This window comes from Danio rerio, chromosome 2 (assembly GCF_052040795.2).
Source record: "Danio rerio strain M-AB ecotype USA chromosome 2, GRCz13ab, whole genome shotgun sequence".
In the NCBI taxonomy this organism is placed as follows: Eukaryota; Metazoa; Chordata; class Actinopteri; order Cypriniformes; family Danionidae; genus Danio; species Danio rerio.
The window spans coordinates 30,865,122-30,887,899 of NC_141022.1; the positions used below are offsets into that span (position 1 = coordinate 30,865,122).

Here is a 22,778-nt window from a genome sequence, read left to right on the forward strand (position 1 = left end):
AATATTTTACAGTTCTATAGTATTGAAAAGTCCTGTAACTCTCTGGCTGGCAACAAAGTGAAAAAGGTAACAATGCGATAACAAGATTGCATTGGTATGCAACAAGAGCCGGTCTGCCGTTTGATACAACAGACGTGATAGACCGCAGATTGCAATTACCCAACGAGTGGATTAACATTGTTGCCATGGACATCGTCGAATATTTGGACATATTTGACCACAGACTTTCACATTTGACCAATCAGTATCAAGTATTCCTGAAAGCTCGGTAGCTCATCCAAACATTCCTCTTTGCTCGCGAAGACCTTTTAATCCAGCTGTGTTATGTTTTATAGATTAATCCTGAGAGAGGCTCTGCAGACACATCCTTTAATAAAAGCGCCCGTGGATCTGTCAGTTTTCAGACGGAAGCTCAATTTTAGCAGGTAAGGAGTTAATATAATCTGTCCTCATAAAGGGCAACGTGAGAGATGTCTGCATATTTATCCGTATGAATGTGTGTGTGTAGCTGCTGTCTATCAGACAGCGTGCGCACGGGAGCGTGCGTGTGTGTGTGTTTGCATTTCAATGTGCCTCGGAGGTTGAGGTGAGGACAGGGAGAGGTACAGGAGGTGCTCTCTATAAAGGGCAGCCTGGCCTGTGCTTGGGGAATGGGAATGACATGCTCAGGAGAGTGTGTAATTAAAGGGGCTGCCTAGTCAGCATCACACATAACATTACACTCAGCTCCTCACTTAACGATTACTCGGCAAACAAGTGTGCAAGTACCTGTCCATCTCCCTCTGTTTTCCGCTGCTCTTTCATGCGCTGACCCGGGCTGCAGGAGGAGCCACAGATTCAGGCACTCTTAGCTCTACCTGACTGTAAGGCAGGTGAACACACTTAAGATTGACCTCTGCGCTGTTGACCTAAAGTGAAGTAGTATGCTTCAGCGTGACTCTTAACATTAGAAAATAATGCCCACGCAGAGAAAAAGGTTATCGTTGTTTATAGTAAACACATACAGTAGGCTACAGTAAAGTAACTATTATACAGTAGATGTTATAGTATTCACAACTCTTTATCATTTGATGCTCCAGTATTTTGTAGACCATAGTGAATACCGTAGTTTACTTTAATTTTTACTATAATAAACTGTTGGATATTGTAGTAGAATATACCGTAAACCTATAGAAAATTACAGCATTGGGTTATTTGATTATATTATTATAGTTGTTGTATTACTAGCGCCAGTGTTGGGGCAAATTACCTTAGAAAGTAATGCATTATTAAGTAATTAAGTAATGCACTTCTCAAAAAAGTAACTAGTTGCTTAGTTACTTTTTATCGTAATTAATGCATTACGTTACTTTTGAATTATTTTAGCGTTACTTTTTAGTATGTGGCAGAGGCTTGATCTCTTTCAGAGCTTGTTTTTTTACTCTATTTTTTTAATAGAGGAGCTCTGCAATTGACAACACACTGTATAACCTACATCTTCATTTACCTTTAAAAAACCCGTTTTGGATAATGTTATCTGAGGACTTCCTGACACTAGAGGTCTGCATGCCGTGTATACAGATTGCTGAAAGTTCAGAGCAATGTGTTTGCTACTTTTGTACTATTTGTCTTAAGTAAAGCCACTGTCTATTGAGACAATCCCCTTTTCCTTTACTTCAATGTGATCAAAATAATGAGCACATGCTCTCATTGACTACGTGATTCATTGTGATTACTTTAATTTTAATTCATTCATTCATTTTCTTGTCGGCTTATTCCCTTTATTAATCCGGGGTCGCCACAGCGGAATGAACCGCCAACTTATCCAGCAAGTTCTTATGCAGCGGATGCCCTTCCAGCCGCAACCCATCTCTGGGAAACATCCACACACAGATTTACACACACACACTCATACACTACGGACAATTTAGCTTACCCAATTCACCTGTACCGCATGTATTTGGACTGTGGGGGAAACCGGAGCACCCGGAGGAAACCAACGTGAAGGCAGGGAGAACATGCAAACTCCACAAAGAAACGCCAGCTGAGCCGAGATTCAAACCAGCGACCTTCTTGCTGCCTCACCCTTAATTTTAATTAAATTCAAATATTATTACTACAATTAATTTTTAAAAGTAATGTAGTACTTTACTCATTACTTAGAATCTAATATAATTATTTCACGTAACTTGTAATTACCACAACCAAATAATTCAAGTACAATTTATTATACATTACAATTAGTTTTTCATTTGATATACTTACATATACACACAATTCACTGCAGTTTCCAGTTGAAATTAATACAAGTAAAACATGAACCACTTTAAATCCTTTTTCTAATTAATGTCATTTATGTTTACTGAGCATTTAAAGCAAACATGTAGGTATGAAAATGTTTAAATAGTATGTTTCAAATAGTGTTTGAATTGCTTTGTCCAAAATCACAGGTTGAAAGGATTATTGCAAAGTTACTCAGGTGCAGTACTGTTTCCAGTATAATGATTTATAACTGCTAAAAACTCAAACTACATGAGCAAAACAGACAGTAGGGAAGAACTTTTTAGGTAAAAAGTTTATATGATTAATAAAAAGTCCCAAAACAACAATGTTATATTTATTCTGCAAAAATATTTTGATATTTGTCATTACCCTTTGAATTCATCATCACAACAACTTATGAGAAGCCTGTGAGGGGCAGATTTACACTTTATACTTTATTTCCAATTGGGTATGTATAATCAACAAATGGGTCCTTCAATTATTGGAACATAATGCCATAATGTAAGCCAGAGTTACACCTGAGGTGTGCATTATGCTCTAAAAATTTTTCAACACGTTTCAAGAAATTTGTCAGGGGTTTTGTCTTTAAAGCACTTTTGTGTGAAAGACTATAGTCTCATCCAATAGTCATATTTAAACATAATTTTAGGGCTAATAATGAGGCCTTAAGCACTGCCAGCAGACTAATGCAGTTATTAGAAAAATACATGTGTCTTTAGTTAGAGTTTTGACTAATGTAGGCTATATAGTAATTGGAAATAACTGAAAATATTGCAGTCAAAATCTGCCTGTGTGCCTTAGAATGTTCGTCAGCCAATCAAAATCAAGCCTTCAACAGCCACATAGTATGGGTATAAAAGAAATGATGTTTAAATGGATGTTTACTGTGACAAGATAATTGACAGGGCAGTTTAAACTGAGACAGATTGCACTATTAATGGATAGTTCACTCAACAATGAAAATTCTGTCATCATTTATACTCACCCTTCCCTCGTTCAAAACCTATTTGAGTTTCTTTCATCTGAACACAAAAGAAGATATTTTGAAGAATGCTGGTAGCAGGCACCCATTGACTTCAACAACAATGACAATGCAAGTCAATGTGTGCCAGCATACAGCCTTCTTTAAAATAACTTGTCTTTAGTTGATTGTCTTCAACTAAAGAAACTCACAAAGGTTTAAAACCATATGAGGAAGAATAAATGATGAGGTCATGTTCATTTTTGGGTGAACTATCCCTTTAAGACACTATGACAGTAGTTTATATCTTAAATCTCACTACATGCTCAAAGCATGTACCTTTTATTCACATACGTACTTTTAGTATATAGTCTAGGTGGGGGAATTCAAACGCAGCAGGTATTTTTTTGACTCTTCTAGCAGTTGATCACATGACACAGTGATGTGCGCTCCGGGGAAGAGCTCAAAGTCAGAACACAGCTGTGATTACAACCTTCATTGTGTCATGTGTTCATCTGCTAAACTCAGAGACTGCTGTGCCAGAGACACATGCACTCAGCTTCTGTCATTTATCACACCTTTACAAAGTTTAATACTCACATAATGAGTATTTTAGGGCTCAGTTGATACTCATTTTAATATGCATACATCATACTCTTATTAAATGCACATAAAACATTAGCTGTTTCATTCACATCAGATACACATTCTTGTTACTCTATTTTTCTGGTTTGGCATTTCTGTGTGCAATGTGCATGTTCTCCCCATGTTTGCTAAGGTTTCTTTTGGTTTCCTCTGGTTTTCCCCACAGTCCAAAGACATGCTCTATAGGTGAATTGGGTAACCAAAATTGGCCTTAGGGCATGAGTGCGTGCGTGTGTGAATACGAGAGTGTATGGGTGTTTCTCAGTACTGGATTGCGGCTGGAAGATCATTCCGCTGTGGCAACCCCTGACAAATAAGAGACTAAGCGGTAGGAAAATGATTGAATGAATTTTCAGCAGCTCTTAAAATGTTTTAAGAAACCAATACTGTATATAACAGACCCATAGCCAGCCCAGTGAAAGGGGGGGGTGTTCTTTTTTCTCAAAAAGTGGACCTTTTTGCAGTTTGCTTAATGTTTTATTCATTTAGGAGGTTTAAATACTGCAATTTAGAGACATTTTAGGCACCATTTTAAGCTGGATTAGCTTGTCAGGAGGTCAACATAACCACACAAGAAATAATAATAATAAAAAAACTTATTTTTAAATACAAATTTATTACATCATATATTATTGGAAAGTTAAAATTTTAAATGAAAAAAAAATGTCATTTATTGGGCAAATAACAAACTGGCCAACACATTCAACTTTCCTCTGTCAGAATTTGGCCATCTGAATAATAAAAAAATTATAACATAATAATATTAATAATGTAGAGCTTGACGATTTTTGTCTCTTATGTAAAAAAAGTATATTTTGAAATTTCATGAATAACAAAAATAGCCTAATTAGTGTTAAAATTAACTTTAATATGGACCACTTTTGGTGCTTCAAACCTTTTTATTGGTATTTTTCAGAAGATTAGTAAAAGATGACTTCACTTTCATCATATTGTATGTTTTCTTGCACAGCTGGATGTTGAACCTATGAAAAATAATTGTTTGCATTTATCGGACGCCTTCTTTGATGGGTTATTTTCACAATTTATGATGGCATAGCAGTTAAAATAAGACAAATGAGCTCAAGTAGGGGACAAATCCTGGACCTTTTATCAGTGGGGGGTGGGTCTATCAAGCAACCCGAACCCCCCATGGCTACGGGCCTGTATACAGTTTGAGGAAGAATTATAAGTCTATACATATAGGAAACTATATGTATGGCTTTTTAAAACATAATTTGGGATAAAACATGTGAAAATAGGTGAAATGGCATAATTGCTTCAGCTAATTTGTTTTGTAGTAATAATAAAAAATAACAATGATTTAAGTATATGGAATATTTAGAGTATAGATGGTACATAAATATAGGTTTGCATAGGATCATTTTTAAATCTAGATTAATCTCACTGTAATATTGGAATTAATCTAGATTAATCAAGATTAAAATGGCTTATTTGAATTCTGCCGAAGGCATTTAGAATATGTGTGCTACCCAAATAATGACCAAATATAAGTTTTTGAGTACGGGTTTCTCTAGCCAGGTGGTGCATTAGACCAAACTGCTTGTGAAACTGTTCTACTATGGTAAGTGGTGATGAAGATAAATTATGTTCAGTAAGATGTACTTGTGTTTACTGTTTATTTAGTAAAACATGAATTTTTAACTGTAGGCCTACATAAACTCGAAACAGCGATTTTTGATCACTTTAATCTAACTAAAGTCATAACTGAACTAAACAGAAATGGAATTAAGGCATGTGGAGTATGCAGATATTAGTGGAATTATTGAAGTAAACACCGAAATCAAACTATTACCTTCATGTAGCACTTCTCGCCATATTTTTCAACAAGATCCACACACACACTGAAAAAAGTGTTGCATGCAGAACTGTTGCAATTTATTTGTGTTGAATTTAAACAAACAAATTAAGTTTAATAATGTTCAACTTAATTTGTTTGTTATAATTTAACACAAATAAATTGTTTAGAACTACTTAACGTTAAAATTGAGTAAATTCAAGGAATCATCTTTGAATAATTTTTTTCAGTGCATGGCTGTCAGTAAATGACTGCGCACACACACACACACACACACACACACACACACACACATTGCGAAATACAGAGGTTTTTTTCTTGCCATTTAGCGTGGGTTATTAAATTCCATAACACTCTCACCACTCCTTACTCCTTATTTGTGTCTAATACCCCAGTTTGTCATGGGGGCATGAATGAAATGTTCATGAGTGAATGTGAAACTGCCGAACTGCAGTTAAAGTCAGCCAAAATAACAGGAAACTCTTACATGAAAACACTTCACATAAACTTTATTAATTATATTATTGTCTATTAAGGCAAATAACTAGATTTCAGATGTCTATGTAAACGTAGTCTGTAGTGTCTTCAAAGTAAGTGAAACATCCAGAAGGGCATTCTGCTGATTTGATTCAGAAAGGCACTTTTTTGTCAGACGGCTCACCGGTCAGGTATACATGCCTGCTAAAATATCAAGGTGAAAGTCATCATAGCTTGTGTAGAATAGACCCAGCTCCCAACCCAACTTTGAGCATAGATTAACAGGGATTTTGTTTTTATCACACGGTAAGAGTCTTGCGTTAACGCAGCACATTAACGCTGATAACGACCCACCACTATACATAATAATAATAAAAAAATTAAAAAACTATAAATAATTCAACTTTTCAGCACCGTTTTCTGTACATTTATATCCCCACCGCTGCAGTATATACAAAAAGCAAGCAGATTAAAACTTTTCCAGATTTATGTTCATCTGTTTTGTATAAAAACGAACATGCTTTTACTGCTATTCACTGGACATTTCGCACGTTTATGTCATAAAACGTGCAAGAAGCAATATAATATCATTTTGCCACAGGCATATGTTTTTGCGGGGTGGGCTGATCACTTTATTGGTGTTAAGGTGATGATAACATATCTAAAACTATGTACAAAGACAAAAAAAAAAAAAAAAACGAAATAAAAGTAAGATTTAGAGAGCAGCATAGTGTTCTCAGATGGCTCCAAAGAGCATAACGTCTTAGCTCATTATTATGAACATGTTTATGAGTCAATAAATTCAGTTGCAAAATCCATTCCGGATTTTTTTTGCAAAGAAGGTGGATTGTGATCTTAACATAATTATGATAAATAATAGATTGCAAGTCGGGTAATTTACAGCTCGCAATCAAATTTTTGTTTGCAGATCTAGAGAGAACAGATGTGGGGGGAAAATGAAGCAATGAAACTACATCCGTAAAAAGAGCAATCTGTTGTTATTTGCTATTATTAGGCTTACAAAGCAATATGGTCAGCAATCCTGACATAATGAAAACTACCTGACATTTAACTGGGCCTAGCAGACACAATAAGGAAGCTTATATGAACTTAGCTGACTAAGCCTGATGTTTACATTTTGAAAAAAAAACAAAAAAACATTTCAACTGCTGTCATTGTTTTTATCCCTTACCCAGCCGCTGGGGCATTCTTATTTCGCTACACAAATTAGGATGATACTTTCTGCCAACATAGCATAAAGTCATTTAAAAGTTATTTAGTATATAGAAGCTATGGGAGGGAGGAAATTAAGAGACAGTTTTTGGACCTATTGGATTTATTAAGTTTGAGTACATTTTTAAAAATTGTTTTATTCTGTAAAGAGCTTACATTCATTCAAAAAAAATAAATATTAATGTGATTTAAAGCAATTTTCTTTTGCATATTTAGTTCAGAAAATGACAAATGGTTAATATGACAAATATTTTAATTTCTTGAAATTGGGAATTGGTTTAATTCCACCATATTTTATTTTTTTAACTTCTTTTCAAGTTAAAACATGACATTAGGTTGTCTACAATAAGAATATACAGTTGCAATCAAAATTATTTAACCCCCTGAATTAATAGCCCCCCCTGTTTATTTTTTCTGCAATTCCTTTAAACGGAGAGAAGTTTTTTTTAGCACATTCTAAACATAATAGTTTTAATAAGTCAATTCTAATAACTGATTTATTTTATATTTGCCATGATAACAGTACATAATATTTGACTACACATTATTTAAGACACTTCACTACAGCTTAAAGTGTAACTTAAGCTTAAAGGCTTAACTGTTTAAAATTAGGTTAACTGGGCAGGTTAGGTTAATTAGGCAAGTTATTGTATAACAATGTTTTGTTCTGTAAACTATCGAAAACAAATATATTGCTTGAAGGGGCTAATAATTTTGACCTTAAAATATTTAAAAAAAAATTCAAAAGTGCTTTTATTCTAGCTAAAATAAAGCAAATACGACTTTCTCCAGAAGAAAAAATATCAGAGATACTGTGAAAATGTCCTTGTTCTGTTAAACATAATTTGGGAAATATTTTAAAAAGGAAAAAAAAATCAAAGAGGGTTTAATAATTCTGATTGCAATTGTACATCTGAAAATGTGACACTTTTATTTTTTTATGCAATCAATTCAGTCAATCAATCAATCAATCAATCAATCAATCAATCAATCAACCAGCCAATCAATAAAAAATTATAATAAACAAACAAAAAAAATGAATAATAAATAAAAATCCTCTTAATGACAACATTTCTATTTCTTAATTTGGAAGAAAATTCATTTGTACAAAATATAGCAAATAAATATGTCTGTGTGAACATTTACAAAGAGCACAACAGCATACAGTTGTATTAATTGATAAGACGATTAATAATAAATTCTGATACTACAATATATTGATCCATTTCTGAATACTCAAAATAAAGGTACTCGATTTGTCACTGCCGTGGTACCTTCTCAAATGGTACATTTGATGTACCTCAATGGTACATACATGTACATAAAAAGTACAAAAGTGTAACTCTTAAAATATTTAGGTACAAATATATGCTTTTAAAGTACCAATATGGACCCTTTAAGTGCAAATGTATATCGTTTGAAAAGGTACCACCCCAGTGACAGCTCTTGTACCTTTATTTCCGAGAGTGTATAATATCTTTTAAATTACACGAGGAATGTTATACCCTAAAGTAATCAAGTATCAAAACGCGTTTAACTGAAGATTTCCAACATCTGAGTGTCTATTAATTTACAATTACTATTAACATTACTGTGAATTTGGATGTCTTATGCAACCAGTTAGCATCAAACTCAAAATCTGTTATTATATATTGAAGCAACTGTTGCTTTTGTTTTCTACTCTCTATTCCTCTTTTTTCTATGATATGGAAAGTTATTGATTTCCTGTCTTGCTCCAGAATAAAAAAGAGGGGTCTGGATGCAGACCTGGTGCAGTGCAATCTGAGCCGCATCCAATGCTTTTCAATGGGCTCACCTAACCCTACCCCTAACCCTGCCCATCACAGTGACGTCACTAGCTCCATTGAGTGCATTGTGTCTGACATTGTATCGCTGAGTGATGCAATCTCAGATTGCATCGTAAAAACTGCATCCAGATACTGTTGAAATAAAATGTCAGGATAATATTCTAGACAAAGCTAAATTAGTCAATCTCACTAACAGACCCTACAATAATATTCAGCTCATAAAAACATAAGCTTGTCTTTCACAACCAAATATAGGCTATATCTTGCTGTTGATGCAGCTAGATCATGTTATAATACTCTTGAGATATTTAACACTTAAATCAAAAAATGTTAATTTCAGCTGAAAGTGACTGTAGTTGTGACCCAGGACCACAAATCCAGTCTTAACCCTTCTGTGGTCTTAGTATTCTCCATATTCTGTTTTTCCTATAGGAGTTAAAAGGACTCGCCTACACTAAACCTCTAAAATAAAGCAACACAATTACATTTCAATTCCCACATCTATTTTGCATCCAGACATAGAGAATGTCTTCGATATGTAGTATTTCATCAATATTTAATTAGTGATCACCACTTGTTTTTTTACTAAAGTAAAGGTTTATCTTTTCTACTGCTAAGTTTATGTGCAAATCTAAAAAAGCAAGTCAGTATTCATAAACGCATATTCTTCATGTGTGTGTGTTTGAGGCTGTGTGTGTGAGTGTTGGAGTGTGCCAGTGTGTGTCTCAAGTTTTTGTGTTTTGTAAAAAAAATGTTTTTAGCCGCCGGGCAAAAATTGACTTAAAAACTGATTAAGTAAAAATCAAGTTTCATGAAGATATTTTGTTAACTTCCTACCTTGTATATAAAAACTTTTTTTTCATTTTTTATCAGTTGTCACACTGCTAAGAACATCATTTTGACAAATTAAAAGATGATTTTCTCAAGATTTCAAGATTTTTCAATATATCCATATGATTTTCAAATAGTTTTAATAATATCTCAGCCAAATATTGTAATATCTCCAAGAACCATGGTTTCAGCCGCAGCAACAACAACAACAACAACTTTAACAACAACAACAACAAAAACTTATGTTCTCTCTTTATGTTCTATTAAAGTGGTAAAAACCCCCATTAGCTAACCAAGGTCTCAAGTTCTATCATTACAATTATGGCTCAATGATTTGGCATTTCCCAAGTCCATTGTTTCAACGAACATTTACAAACTGCATGGCAAACTTGTACGCTTGCAACTATACCTCTGGAGCTGTAATTAGAAAAAGCGGATGCCCTTCCAGCCGCAACCCATCTCTGGGAATTTACTGGTGATTCTTAAAATGAAATTCAATGGTAAGCTTGGCAAGCAGTTTTGGAGAATTTCCCTATTTAAACAGAATGCATGAGCATACTGCCCGAGAGGCATTTTAAAGATGGACGCCGAGTGAAATGACTTGCCTTAAAGAGATTTTGGTTAGAAGCATAGTTCATGATTGTATTCTATTACCCGTTATCTCACCTAAGCCCTATTCATTTAGAACATTCTAACATTTGAACTTGCAATTATTTAAAAAAAATAAAAATAAATAAACATAATCTAATTCATCTCTCTTAGGTGTAATTTGCTTTCAAAGTATTTTTACAGTTCAGTTTTAGCGATCTTTATATTCACAATTGCATTCCCTCCGTAGTGCACTTTGGAAACATTTATGCCATTTTAAACACAGCCTTGGGTCATAACGAAAGCTTTAGGTGACCTATTATTAAAAAGTGGAATATTATGTCTCCAAATGTTGTGAAAACATATCTGTATATGTATCTGTGGGCCTGTTGGTCAGAACATTTCTGCAGTGATTTGAATGTGTCAAATAGTAAAAGTAGACTTTAAAATAAATAAACAATATCCTAGTTAATAATAATAATTATTATTATTATTAAGTAGGTTTTTTTCATTTCTTAATAAATAGCCTTCTGTAAATTAGGCCTACAGTAGGTGAGAGTTCAAAGTGGCTATTAACGCCGCGGCTGGTACCGCCGCCGTTTGAAATAGGTGCCGCTCTGTTTTTAGTGTATGACCGCAGTTTGTGAATGAGCCGCCAGGGGGCGCAAAGGGACGGGATGCGAACGGACAGAAATAGATCATACAGCTACTGTGCTTGTAAATGATATTAAACAATAAGTCAAAGCATTATAATTCCTTCATTAATCATTTAAAATTTGTTAACACGCTTTATTGTAAACTTTTTAAGTGCAAAGAGGATTCGTTTTGGAAAATAGAATTTAAGAAATAAAAGACAACTAAAATGAAAGCACAAACATTTAGTACAAATAAGTATTCTTAAATAAATAAATAAATAAATAAATAAATAAATAAATAAATAAATAAATAAAGCAGCCTAAATATAGAAAGATGTTCAGTGTTTGCTATTTTGATAGGACTAAGACAAGACATTTTCATTTATGTTTTATTTCTGTTTTTATTTCCATTTTCGTTGTTGATTATATTTTACTATCTTATTTATGTCTCAACAATTGTACATAAACGAATAATAAACGAATAATGAAAATAAATGAATAATGAAAATAGGTCTAAATAAATTATTTATTTAAAGACATTGCCGTACAGTACGTGAAACACTGAGAAAAATAAATTGACCTACCTTAAGCAGATCACTAAAAGTATAATAAAATTATTTTTGCCGCAGGACATAAATTAAGTCTTGCAGGTTTATTTTTAATAATTTAGTTTCAGTTCTGTTCATTTTTTTTTCAAAACGTCAATGTTCTCCTTTAAAGTAGCTATAACTGTTGTTTTGTTTTTTTGTTTTTTTTTTTACTTATGGCTCAGTATGTTTTGTATTTTAACTTCATATTCAGTCACCTTGCAAATGTGTGTGAAATATAATGCCGCATAACCGCGGAAAAAGAAGAAAAAACTGTCGAAGGTTAGAGCTAATTCATCAAAATAAGCTATATTAAAATACAACATTTATGTTAATACAGGCAGAGTGTGAACAAACTCAAGGCTAAGATATGCGCTTGCCTTTTAATGCATTTGCGGCCTTTTTATAGGCTAAAGGAAACTATGTATAATAATGTTTTTTTTTCTTGTTTTTTTTTTGTATGATAAAGGACAATACACATTATGTTATTGATGTAAACTTAGGCTAAAACTTACCATTGATAAACGTGACCTACCTCAAGCAGATCACTTAAAGTATAAAAAAATAAAGTAGGCTATATATATATATTCTTAATAAACTTCACAGCCACAAATATAAAAACAACTTGTATTAAAACTGGGCGAGGATTAGAAAGAATACGATGCTTGTTATATATAATTTAAATTTTGATTCCAATTTCTGCAAGCACATTTTTTCACTCGCTACTCTGCCAGAAACTTCGCCGCCGGAGAGCACCTCAATAATGTAAACATTTGTTTAAAGATGGAGCGCAAGATGTGCCGAGTGGCAACATGTGAAGAACGATGGCAAAGCTAAGTGTGATTATTGTAATAAACTAAGTTATAAAGCAGAGTCCCGACCAACAGGACTAAGCATATGCGGTTGGCTCATTCTTCACGAATATAGAATTAAAATAATGGCGCGTTAGGTTCACTAAGCAGCGCATTCTCTCCGCCTCATCGTTTAACCAGCGGGACACGCTGCTGAAGCAGGAGAGACACTCCGTCATTCATAATCTTAGCTGATGTATCGGAGTCGAAAGAATATATCAAAGAGGAATTTTCTTTTAACAGTCCCGATATGTTAAATCTTTTTATTTTATTTTTTTTTTTCGTGTCATTTCTCTTCAGCAAATTAGATATTTTTTAAAGCTGCTTGATTCTTTTAAAACCGAAAGCAGGGCCCATAGTGTTTTTCCATAAGATACTCCTTTATGAATGTTTTAATTTTTTTATTAAAGTTTTTAATGTGCTTTTTGATAGTTTTATTTTATTTCAAGCAGCATCTAAATGCGAATTTATCCTCAAAACTTGGCATGAGAGCGATGCAAGTCATGTGTAGCAAAATTGCCTTTTTTCCCTGCGCGTGCGAGATCAATTTCTGATCTTTTTGCAACTAAAATGAAAGCATAAACATTCAGTACAAATAAGTAGTCTTAAATAAATAAATAAATAAATAAATAAATAAATAAATAAATAAATAAAGCAGTCTTTTAACCTAAATATAGAGAGATGTTCAGTGTTTGCTATTTTGACAGGACTAAGACAAGACATTTTCATTTATGTTTTTATTTCTGTTTTTACTTACATTTTCGTTGTTGATTATAGTTTACTATCTCATTTTATGTCTCAACAATTATAGATAATAATAAACGAATAATGAAAATTAATGAATAATGAAAATAGGCCTAGATATATTATTTATTTAAAGACATTGCCGACATTGAGCTTAAGTTGAATGCAGCTTCATCAAAAGCAGAAAAAAATAAAATAATTTGACCTATTTTAAGCAGATTATAATAAAAATATTTTTGCCGCAGGACATAAATTAAGTCTAGCAGGTTTGTTTTTTTAATACTTTAGTTTCAGTTCAGTTTTTTTTTTCAAAACGTCAATGTTCTCCTTTAAAGTAGCTATAACTGTTGTTTTGTTTTGTTTTTTTACTTAATGGCTCAGTATGTTTTGTATTTGAATTTGACGCGTCAGAAAAAAAAAACCGCTGAATCTCTGCAAATATTTGGTTAACTTATAAAACAAATGTATGGTTTAGTGATGTTAGTAATGCATAGAAAAATGCAAAGCAGAATTATTAAAGTTATTATTTCATTGATCTGAACATAACCATTTATAATATAATTACTAACCCGTCGTCTAAAATATTAAAATAATAAAATAGTCTATTATTTTATTCATGGCTAGAACTTGATTAAATTGATTAACAAGCCATGTGCTTTTGTTTGTTTGTTCTCGGTACTGGGTATACGCAAAACATTTTCTAAAATGTCAAGCAGTATTTGTCTATAGAGCAGCATTTTGCTAATTATAATAGTCCTTTATATTTATATACATGTGTTTTTGCATATTCGTTATTTCACTTGATGCATTCGTTATTTAATGTTTGAATACTGAAATAAAAAGCCATCGTTTAAAAGGTTATTTCACCATCAAAATGTAGCCTGTTATATGTATCATTAACGTTTTATATAAAACTGCTGTGCAGTGTAAATGGGACCTTAATACAGTTTAAAGCGAAGTTGTCTGTAAGGATGATGGGCATGGCATGTCTATTGTTGTGGCTCGCGTTGTGAATATTAGAAAATAATTGTCGGGTGAAGGCTTTATGGTCGTGCGGAATTGTCTGCTGCTGTCATGGCTCAGCAGGCAACACCCTATTCAGCTAGGCTATGTTCGGTGTTTGTATGTACAAATTCGTTTTGGCGAATGCTAGAGCGTAATAGAGATATTTTAAATAACAAGTATAGTTCAGTCCAGAAGTTGCTGTGCATAGAAACATTCATTTTCATAAGGCCCCATTTGCGGTTTGGTTTTAAAACGCATAGGTTTTGCTACGGTTACGCCATCCGTCCTCGGGAGTTTTGGATTTTGTGTAACCATGTTTGTGGAAAACACTTGAGGGTGGAGACATACCCCTTCCCCCGTCTCATAACCAAAAGCTTGTCTTTCAGGTGTTAATGGGCATCGAGACCGAAGTCATGTCGCATTTCCACTGTCGGCCTATAGCTCGCAGCGCGTAACGCAAACCCAGCCCCCAGAACGTCCCCCGAGTGTTGGCATCGTGCATCCGTTAATAACTCGGTAGAAAATGTATTTTATAACATCCTCATTTAGACACAGTCAAACATTCAGCCCAAATGCACTGGAGAGACCTGAAACGTGTTCCCAAAAATGCTCTGTTTGCACGATTTGATTATTATCATCATATCCAAATACTTTATAAATAATATTATTAACCTTCTCTGGTGTTTATTGTTTTTAGAAAATATCTAAAATCTTTTAAAAGAAAATATCTTGTAAAATAAAAGTTTGATTTGGCTTTAACGGTTTTATTTATGTATAGGCCTACCTAAACTGTTATAGCTTGCTTTTGCTTGTTTTATATTGGTTTATTTATTTAATGCGATTTTATTATATCCGATAATGTAATTCTTTAAATTATATTTCAATGTGGCTTAGGCTTATCAAGATATGACACTTGTTTTGAGTCTACAAAAGGTAATTTGTAAAGTGTTATGTCTTTCTGTTGTATTCATATGGTGTATTATCTGCAAAATAAATAACAAAAAGAAAGAAGCCGCTAGCAGCATCCACAGAGCTGTGAAGAGAGCGCTCTTTTGCTCGGTCTCTCACACACAACCTTTATGTCTGCTGTGTCTTTAATATGGTGTGTAGATTATTATGCGTTATTGAAACATCAAGGGGGACGCAGCAAAATCACTTATAAATTAAAATTGTATTATTCTATGCAACAGCCTTACATTTAAAACGGAAACATAAGGGCGATTTTAAGCAAAAAGACCTCAGCCTATAAGTCTAGATGTTTTCTTTTCCTTTTTATTTATTTGTTTATTTGTTTGGCGCATGTGTGCGATAGGAAAACTATAGTGTAATTACGGCAAGCCATCTTTCCCAGACTCGGGGCAAATTCCTTTCACTCCGTCCCGAAGCCCCAGCTGGCCCTCCTGCCATCCACTGCGTAAAACATATGCTGGATAAGTTGACGGTTCATTCCGCTGTGGCGATCACAGACTAATAAAGGGACTAAACCGAAAAGAAAATGAATGAAGAATGAATGAATAAATTAATAATAATAAAATAAAAATAAGGTAATAATAAACACAAATGCCGCGTAAGCGGCCTTTTTTTTAGAGATGGTACATTTGAATTGCCTCTTCCCACTTCCCCCACCTCGAAATTGAAAGTTGCAAAGAGAACTCAATAGCAAAGATCATAGCCCATTAACACATCAACACATAGTCCATTTACACATCAACACAGTGCAAGTTTAGCGGAAGAATGTCAAATCAGAATCACGCAGATGAAGCACACCAGCTACTACTATGAAACTATTAAAATTGTTTTGTCATAAATTTGCTTATTTGCAGCAGCTTTTTTTCGCGCAACAGAAAAGCGGCGTTGGGAAGCCGTCAATGAATAAAAACAGGGTCAATAGTGAAAATCGGCTTTTCATTGTATCCCTATTACCTATATCAATGCATTGAAGGCCTTTTATGGTGTCATCTCGATAGAATAGCCTAAGTTATAAATAATTTAAAGAACAAAGTTATAAAAACTCACATTACATAAATAAACAATTAAAAATATGTTTAGGTTGTCTATTTAATTGCCCTCGTGATGATGGTGTGCTTTATCATTATGTGCGTTTTACTTATAACTAACCTGATTTAAATGATGGATCTGCGACAGAGAAACTAGGGGTTTTGGGGGACATGCATCACTATATCCTTTTTTTCCCCAAACTGTGCATAGTTCAGCTGCAAGTTACTGTACGTCTTTTTTTGGAAAAGCACCCCATGTCCGCTAGTGCCGCGCGCCTCTTTCTCTGGGCAAAAATGAGTTGATTTTTAAAATAATAAATATATAGATTAATTAAATTTTCAGCAAAAGAGACATTTATTTCATATTTCACTATGCATTTCATCTGATCTTTATAGCTTAATTAAACACATATTGTCAAAACCCACACATAGGCCTATTGTATGAAAATAAAAAGGGCATTTTTTGTTATTATTACACTACTATTTGTTATTTGTTGCCTAGGCTATTTTCACATTTGAGGTGCTTTATTGGCATGACAAGTAACTGTACATTCGTTTTGCCAAAGCAGTGCGCGTCTCACAAACAAGACAGTGCAAAAAGGGCAGTAGTGCAAACAAATATGAAAATAACATATAGGCTAATAAAAAAATGATTAATAAAAATAAAAATAGAATAAAAAATAAAAATATAATAATAAAAATAAAAATAGATTTTTGATAACATTAAACAGGATAAAGGTAATAATAGTAGCCTATTATCAAAAGTAAGTCCACATAAAGAGTTCCAGTATTTGTGTGTTGGAGACAGGAGCGGGTATTGTTGGGTGAACACACAGCAGCACACACACTCCCCCAGTAAGATGGGTTCTGTTCGACAGGGACTCAAAGTTGTTTTGTATGTGTTGGATTATCGGGTAGAATTTCTCCCGGATCTCGGAGTATTTAGTGCACTCGGGATATGCAGCTCCGTCTCAATCAGCTGCTGAGGGCACAGCCGCTTCTCCACCGGCAGCCATGTTTTTTTTTTGTGCGGGCCCGTCTTTACGGCTAGCTGATGTCCGCTGCCCGCTTCTAACATGTTAGAAAATACTGCAAATCAAGCTGTCGGTATCTCCCCGCGGTTGAAATTGTTCGTTATTCCGAAAAAAAGAAGAAGAAATATCAGCGCGCAGTAGTTGCTTTCTAGATTATTTAGGCCTATATTCAGCTGTTTTAATCTTGCAATTCTGATAATTAGAGATAATGTCTGTTCAACTTGTCTGTCATTTATTTCTCATTTGCTACTTATTTTATTAATTTGTTGATGTTAATATACTACATAGTCTTGTATATGCATATCTAAAATCCTTTGGCATTCAAATTTGCTTTGAACTTGAAAGAGAGAAAGAATCGGATTTTACCTGTCAGAGCACATTGCATATGCTTTTTTTGAAATAACATTTATTTAACAAATATTTTAGCACATCGAAAGTAATTAAATTACCTGTCTTTTGATTAAAACCTTTATGCAAAAAGATCAGAAAAAAAGGCAATATGCGACACATGACATGCATCGCTCTCATGCCACGTTTTGAGGATAAATTCGCTTTTAGGTGCTGCTTTGAATAAAATAAAACTATTAAAAAGCACATTAAAGAATACTCATAAAATAAAACCTTGATAGAGGAGTATCTTATGAAAAAACACCAATTGACGGGCTCTGCTTTCGGTTTTAAAAGAATCAAGCAGCTTTAAAAATATAATTTGCTGAAGAGAAATGACAGGGAAAAAAAGATTGAACATATCGGGACTGTCAAAAGAACATTCCTCTTTGATATATTCTTTCGACTCCGACACATCAGCAAAGATTATGAACGACGGAGTGTCCTCCACTGCTTCAGTGGCGTGTCCCGCTGGTTATAAACGAGGAGGCGGAGAGAATGCGCTGCTTAGTTTCGGCTCGATATATTTAAATAAAAACTAACAACGAGCTGCTTATAACGCTCAAAAAGTTAAACTCAAATGCACAACCCTTGTTGGTTGCACCTGCAGGATGCACAATGAACCTAACGCGCCATAATTTTAATTCTATATTCGTGAAGAATGAGCCAACCGCATATGCTTAGTCAGTCCTGTTGGTCGGGACTCTGCTTTATAACTTATTAGTTTATTACAATAATCACACTTAGCTTTGCCATTGTTCTTCACATATAGCCACTCAACACATCTTGCGGTCCATCTTTAATGTTTAGATTATTGAAGGTGCTATTGACGTTTTGAGAAAAAAATTAATAGTACTGAAACTAAATTATTAAAAATAAACTTGCGGGACAAGGCAAGCACATATCTTAGCCGTTTGTTCACACTCTGCCTGTATTAACATAAATGCTGTATTTTAATATAGCTTATTTTGATTAATTAGCTTTAACTGACAGCCTTTTCTTCTTTTTCCGCGGTTATGCGGCATTATATTTCACACGCATATGCAAGGTGACTGAATATGAAAATAAAATACAAAACATACTGAGCCATTAAGTAAAAAAACAAAACAAAACAACAGTTATACTTTAAAGCAGAACATTGACATTTTGAAACAAAAAAACGGAACTGAAACTAAATTATTAAAAATAAACCTGCCAGACTTAATTTATGTAATATTTTCATTATTCATTTATTTTCATTATTCGTTTATTATTATGTACTATAATTGAAACATAAAATGAGATCGTAAATATAATCAACAACGAAAATGTAAATAAAAACGTAAATTAAAAATATAAATGAACATGTCTAGTCTTAGTTCTATCAAAATAGCAAACACTACATCTCTCTATATTTAGACTAAAAGACTGCTTTATTTATTTATTTATTTATTTATTTAAGACTAATTATTTGTACTGAATGTTTGTGCTTTCATTTTAGTTGTCTTTCATTTCTTCAATTCTATTTTCCAAAACGAATCCTCTTTGCACTTAATAAGTTTACAATAAACCAGGTAAAAAAAAAATTAAATGTAAGTTGAGGTGATCGCAAGTTCACAACTGTGAGGTGATGTGCTCTATCGGCAGGATAATCTATATTATTTTGCTGTTTTTCATATGCGCACGTTTAAGATTTGAGATTATAACATTGCCATGATAGTCAAAGAAATCAAAACATTATTTTCACCCCAACGCAATTTAATCGGGCACTGAAGGCTAATAACTTAATTCTTATATTAGCTTTTTGACTTCTCACCATGTATCTTTTCTACAGCATAGTATAGTGTAAGAGCATGTCTATTACCAGAAAAACTAAATTAAAATTATATTTTAATTGAACACATCACATCACATACAGTAAGCTACGCCTACAGAACAGTCTGTTTAGCATTGTGAAAAGGCAAAGCTGAATATCTGTGGTTAAAGTGCCACCCAGCGGTCAAATGCTGCTGGCGCATCAAGCACCGCCGTCGCCGCGGCATGAATGGCGGTACAAGGAACACATTGAAGTAGTAACATCTGTACATCCATTCATAATTTATATGATTTATATATGAGATTCGAATACATATGTTAGCTTAGTTATTTTATGTGGAATATTTTAATAATATTTGTAATGGAAACATATATAGGTCCAATATGTGTCATTTACATATAATTTAATTAATATGGAAAATGAGTGCATGTTTTTGCCAAAACTTTTTTTTTTTTAATGCAAGTGCATGTAAAACAATAATTTGCACAAAAAAAAAAATGTTTTTTTTCTCTAAAGAAGTTGTTACTTGACCCCATTAAGAGCATCATTATGAGCGTTTTATGTTATACCTAACTTGATTCAAACGATGGATAGGGGGATGGTTTGGGAAACGCACCCCTGGAAGGAAACTGTTCTCTTTAACTGAGAGTGACTGAACCCTTTGCAAGTCTTACGTTTTTCCACTAAACATAAAATTTGACATAAATTAAGTGTTATTAGTTCAAAATTAAATATCGGCCATTATTTCCGCAATGCTTGAGTTAATCACAGTTAATTCCAGAAACATCCTGGTAACATTGTACACTGTGTTTTCACAGACTTAATGCCGCCATCTTTGTCAGTCCATTGGGACTGTGCTTTTATTGTTAGTTCTCCCAGCAGACCTGCACTGTCTGTCTGAAACTCACACCGGCTCTGTGCTCTGCGGTTGTATTGGTTGGTAAGATTCTATTTGCATTAATGCTGACAGAACTTGTTGATCTGAACAGCTGGGACAGGTTATCTGGCTCCACACAAATCTCATGCTTGTTATCCCGTCCCACATGAGAACATCTGTGAAGCATAATTACACAAAAAGGACAAATAATCTGTTATTGAAATGAGCAAAATTCAAAAGATGCTGTTGCTTCTAATTCATCTTTGATGAGGATGACATTTGATATTTTCAAGTCGTATTTTGAAATGTGCATAATATCTGCCAGCAGGAAAAACTCTAAATGTTACACAAAGCACAGTGGAAACTGTGGGGAATATTACTTTTTCTTTTTTTTCTTTTTTGAATAGTAGCTTTCCAAATGACCCCCAAAGAAAGTTTAAAGTCATCATTGTGATAAATTTGAAAAGCATAGACTTTACAAAAAGTAACTTTAGAAATAACTCATTCATTCATTCATTCATTCATACATTCATTTTCTTTTCTGCTTAGTCTCTTTATTAATCTGGGGTCACCACAGCAGAATGAACCGCCATCTTATCCAGCATATGTTTTATGCAGCGGATGCCCTTCCAGCTACAACCCATCTCTGGGAAACATCCATACAAACTCATACACTACGGACAATTTAGCCAACCCAATTTACCTGTACCGCATGTCTTTTGACTGGAGCACCCAGAGGAAACCCACGCGAATGCGGGGAGAACATGCAGAATCTACATGGAAATGGCAGCTGACCCAGCCGAGGCTCGAACCAGTGACCTTCTTGCTGTGAGGCACCAGCACTACCTACTGCGCCACCGCATCGCCAGAAGCAGCTTAAATTTATTAAACCCAGAATTTATTACACAATTATTTTTATACTGGTGACAATGTGCTGCAGTGGGCATTGCTTTTGCCACACAGCCAGAAGGTCGCTGGTTTGAACCCCGGCTGGGTCAGTTGGCATTTCTGTGTGGAGTTTGCATGTTCTCCTCATGTTGGCGTGGGTTGCCTCTGGGTGCTTAGTTTTCCCCCACAGTCAAAAGACACGTGGTATATGTGAATCGAATAAGCTAAATTGGCTGTAGTTATGTGTGTAAATGCAAGAGTGTATGTTTCCCATTGTTGGGTTGTGGCTGGAATGGCATCTGCTGCATAAAACATATGCCGGAATAGTTGGTGGTTCATTACACTGTGGCAACCCCAGATTGATAAAGGGAGTAAACTGAAAAAAAAATGAATGAATGAAAGAATGAATATTTTTATACTTAATTGACCAAGTTATATTTGAATTTATTTGTACAGATGTTTACTTCTTTTACAAAACAGTTTGATTGCCAACATTCTTCAAATTATCTTCAATGTTCCACTAAGCAATTTAGTTCAAACTGATTTGAAGCAACATGGAGGGAGGTAAATGATTACATAAATGTATTATTGGGTGAACTATCTCTTTTTTAATAATATGGTAATATGATACTTTTTTCTTCAAATAAAGAAGTAAAATTGCCACCCTGTGGTGCTAACTGTCTTAAAGAATCATTTAAATCATTGACTCATTAATTTGTTTGATTTATTCAAACAGCTGATTATATTAATTGTCTGTATCTGGAATTTTTGGGACATATACAATGCATTCAGAAAGTATTCACAGAGCTTCACATTTTCCACATTTTATAATGTTACAGCCTTATTCCAAAATGTACGGCACCATACACCATATGGCACAAACTGGTTATGAATCCGGTGAAGGATGGTTTCAGAAATCAGGTAAAATGAGACCAAAAAATTGCAAATGAGGTTGTGATAGAAGCATGTGGCCATGAGGCTTTTTTCATCTAGTTTGCTTTTGAAAACTTTTATGCATTTTGTTCCCTCACGGACACACATGAGAAATACGTTAATATTCAGAGATGTATGCAGTGGCCTCTGGTGGATTTACAAGAAATGGCACATTTACGAAAATGTGCCCCAGTAACTAATTTGAAATTGTCAAAAATATGCATAGCGGCCTCTAGTGGATTTGTGGGAAAAAATGGCAAGACAATGTAGGCCAAGGGTACATATTTGGCGGTTCTAAAAAACGTAGTCCTGGGCACATATCTCCAGTGAGCCTGGGGTGATTCAATTCACTATTTTGGTCAAAATTGTTCAAGAATAACCCCATAATGTCAATAGGAAAGAATCTTTGAAATAGTGACAAATT

At 34.0% G+C, this 22,778-nt stretch overlaps 1 long non-coding RNA gene across 2 annotated transcripts in view; it reads left to right on the top strand.

Annotated features, from left to right (window-relative positions):
- The window catches only part of LOC147846376 (uncharacterized), an 80,800-nt gene that overhangs the window by 904 nt on the left and 57,118 nt on the right, over nucleotides 1-22,778 (top strand). For both annotated transcript variants that reach the window (XR_015478534.1, XR_015478533.1), the window contains exon 2: nucleotides 336-425. This is a non-coding gene — a long non-coding RNA (uncharacterized LOC147846376). The remainder of the gene's footprint in view (nucleotides 1-335; nucleotides 426-22,778) is intronic.